Source organism: Notamacropus eugenii, chromosome 2 (assembly GCF_028372415.1).
Source record: "Notamacropus eugenii isolate mMacEug1 chromosome 2, mMacEug1.pri_v2, whole genome shotgun sequence".
In the NCBI taxonomy this organism is placed as follows: Eukaryota; Metazoa; Chordata; class Mammalia; order Diprotodontia; family Macropodidae; genus Notamacropus; species Notamacropus eugenii.
The window spans coordinates 73,470,243-73,474,129 of NC_092873.1; the positions used below are offsets into that span (position 1 = coordinate 73,470,243).

The 3,887-nt window shown below is 39.3% G+C and overlaps 1 long non-coding RNA gene across 1 annotated transcript; it reads right to left on the bottom strand.

The window, feature by feature from the left end:
• Nucleotides 1-233: 233 nt before the first annotated feature.
• Nucleotides 234-1,242, bottom strand: LOC140523525 (uncharacterized). Its single transcript, XR_011973421.1, has 2 exons — nucleotides 1,113-1,242; nucleotides 234-664 (listed from the first exon to the last, which is right to left on the bottom strand). It is a non-coding gene; the product is annotated as an uncharacterized lncRNA (long non-coding RNA).
• Between the last annotated feature and the right edge of the window lie 2,645 nt (nucleotides 1,243-3,887).

The following is a 3,887-nucleotide window of genomic DNA, read 5'->3' on the forward strand; positions in this document are numbered from 1 at the left end:
AAGGTCCAAGCTTAGGATCTTATTCACTGTGTATTTTGTATTTCAAATTCTGAATTTATTCCTATAATAGAACCTTTACTGCTGTTGTCCTATCCTGTACTACTTTCTTTTAAGGGCCCACTTATCTGCTCACCTCCCAAACCTTAGGCCCTTCAAATGCTCTCCCCATTGCCAGCCTCAGCTAGCATTCTATTTAAAATCCCCAATCACATTTTCAGAAAACACACAGAAACTTATTCCTCTGGAATGAGACTGCTTATGCCCCTCCTTTTTTTTAATTATCTTTCATCTCTGAGCTTGTTTTCTCAATGCCTTTTGCTCTCCAAATCCCTGATATTTCCTCCTAAGTTCTGCATCACCATGTGGCTGGGGGCTTTTAGAGTCATGTGGTCTATCAGGCTCCTTGTCCTTGTTCACCTTTTTCTTTCTTCAGGCCTCGATGGACTTTCTTCTTGCTTTGGCTCTGGCACTGGATCTGGCTCTGGCTCTGGCTCTGGTTCTGGCTCTGGCTCTGGAAGGTGACATTTAGCAGTTCTTTTGTGTTGGGAACTTCCTTGTATGGAGTGACCCCATTTCTGTTATAATAGTCATGGATGTAAGAGATGACAGCTCCCTTGGCTTTGGATGAAATGTTCACCCTGTCTTGGTGTAGTTTCTTCAGCACCTTGAGAACAATGAAAAGAATAAGTGGTAGAGGAGATAAAGGGGAAGAAGACTGAAAGGGATATAAAAGGGCAGAGCCAAGTTAAAGAACAGAAAAAAAGTGGGTATTAAAGGGAGAGGAGCCTATAAGAAAGGAATAGGTTGTAAAGGGAATGGAAAATGATTTTTTAAAAAAGGTAAGCAGTCAAAAAGGGGATTAAGAAACAGGGAAGAGGAATTTAAGACTGAGGAAACTGGGATTCAGGAGAAGGGTAAAGGAAGAGAAAGGCTAAATAGGAAAGGAAGTAGCCAGCAAAGAGTCGTGTAAGGGTTACATGGAAAAGAGGCAAGTGGTAGTTGAGGGTGCAGAGGCAGAAGGTAGTTTAGGAGTAAAAGGAATTAAAGTGGAAAAGGAATGAGGTTTGGGGCTGAGGGAACAGAAAAGAGAGAACTAAGACCCAGCAGCAAACCTGGGCTACACAGCGGGACTGTGGTGTGGATTTCCTTCTTTTTCTGACCATGTGCTTCTTGCTCCTATATCTTTTTAGTCCCTTGGTTTTCTTTACCATTTTGTATGGGGCCCCCAAGAAGTTCAACCTTGGGGGTCTGAGCCCTCCCTATAAATATATAACCCTGGGTTAACAATGAGAAGCCACACCCTTTGCAATCTGATTGGCCAGTCTGGTCTCTGTTTCTAGCCAATTGTATCTCTGGGAAAGGATTGATTCACAAAGTACCAATCACTACACTCCCCTTATTCAAGAAACACAAACAAACACCAAGTAGACACTGTACTCATACATATATCTTCATGGATCTTCTTGAATTATCTTTCTTCCCCCCTTCTCCACCCGCCTACTGTTGTGTTCTTCACTCCATTATTAATTTTTTATGAGTTCTCATCTTAATTTTAGTGCATTGTTTCCTTCTAGTCTCAGTAGAAAACAGATTCTTGACCTTCTGTAATAATATGTATGTTCAATATAACAATGAGAAAACACGCAAAATATTATATATAATACTCTCAGGGGTGTTGTGATGCTCAGATGAGATCATGGATTTATATAAAAGCACTTTGCCAACCTTAAAGCACTATGAATCCCAATGTCATTATTATTAACCTGTAGGCACTGGTAATGACTTTATCCCTTGAGCTTTCTACTGCACTTCTGCTGAACTTGAGCAAGGCAGGTGAAATGAGTGAAAAGTCCAAGAGATATAGTTTATGGGTAATTAATAATTTGTTATTAGGCTAGCAAATAATAAATTGAAGTAAGTGGTTCTCTTGGTAACTGAAGCCTCCAAATGGAGGTCATTGAATGTTTAAATATCTTTGGAAAAGGGGGTGTTCCTGAGGGTGAAAATCAACTCTGATGGGTTAACAAGTAATGAGGGGATGGATATATTAATGAAGAGGTAGGCAAAAAGTCTTCAGCTTCTCCTGTGAGGATGTGTGTTTGATGAGATTTAGTTGCCTCCAATTTATCTGGACAAAGGGATCCATCTTCCACCCATACCACTTAAATTGTTGAACAATAGGGCAGAATTCACCTAGAATAGATTCCCTTTAAATAAAACTCTCCCAGCTGAGTGAGGTCCTGCCCATGGGGGTCTCACCCAAGATTGAAGAGAATGTCTCTGTCAACCTTGTACTTCACAAGGATTGGGCTTTGAATGAGAAAGTAAAAAGAGAAAAAAAAACATACTAATAACAACCTACTAATAATTGGTTAATAATCAAAAAGAGGATCTTTGAGTCTATTACATAAAATTGATTATTAAATATATATAATAAAAAAGGATAATTTTTCTCACAGGTGTGCACTGGGAAATGTTTAGCAACCATGTTTTCCTACGGAAAAAAAATCAGCAAGAATACTTTTTTAAATTTAATATACAATTTATTAATCCCTTTAAGAAAATCCAGACTATTAACAAAACAATAAAAACCAAGCCCTGATTACTGATTTCTGAAATGTAATGCTCATAATTGAAAAAGCAGTTAGAATTGACTCCAGCACACCCCTGAATACCTCCCCAGTGCAGGAGTCAGGAAGACCTAAGTTCAAATCTCACCTCAGACAGCTGTGTGACCTTGGGCAAGTCACTTAACCCTGATTGTCTCATCCTGGGTCATCTCCAGTCATCCTGATGAATATCAATCTGGTCACTGGATTCACATGATTCTATAGGAGAAGTCAGGCTGGTGACCTGCACAGCCCTCCCTCTCTCAAAACAAAATCAAGTGCAAGTCATGTTATCATTTCTCTGATGGCATGGTCTTCTTCAACAACAAAGGACGAACACACAATCATACACTATCTTACAGATTCCTTCTTTGCTGCTGTAAGCACACTCAAGTCTCTCCCCATCCTTAAAAAATTCCTTATTAGCATCTACAATCCCCTCAAATTTCCATCCTACATAATCTTTTCCTTTCACAGACAGATACATAGAAAAAATATTCTACAACCTTCATTTCACCCGCTTCCTTTCATTCACATCTGAACCTCTTATAATCTGACCTCCAACCTCTTCATCACTGAACGGAAACTTCTTTTCCAAATTACCAAATCTAATCATCAAAGATGATGTGTTTTTTTCTCAGTCCTCATCTTCTTATCTGTAGCAATAGACACAAAATTGATTACCCTCTCTTATTTTTTCCTCTCTGTGGTTTTGTAATATTACTTTCTTGTTTCTCCTTGCCTCTGTCTAGTGATTCTCCTTCTTAGTCTTCTTTGCTTAATCATCACTTAAATTATACCCCTTACAAATGGGTATACCCCAAAGCTTTGTCATTGGTCCTGTTATCTCTCTTCCTCTCACTTGTTATCATCCTCTCCTATGCAGAGCACTTACGTAGATCCAACTCTAGTTAGTCTTTTCTCCTGAGCTCCAGAATCACAGCTTCAGTGACATGTTTCTGTTTGGCTATTAAGACATTTCAAGCTGGATCTACCATAGCATTTCAAATTTAACATATTCTGACACCTCACATATGTGATTGTGGTTGTGGTGTGTCCTTTGTTCTCGAAGAGGCCCATGACATCAGATGACATGACATGCAATTGAAATTTGATGTAAGTGAGGGAAGGCTGTGCAAAGTCACCATCCTCTGGGTTCCAACAGCCAGATATCCATCTGGATGACTGGAGATAAGCCAGGATCCCCATGTATACAATCAGTTGATAAATCATGTTCATTTATACCTCCACAACATTTTTCATCCATCTCCCTGTCTT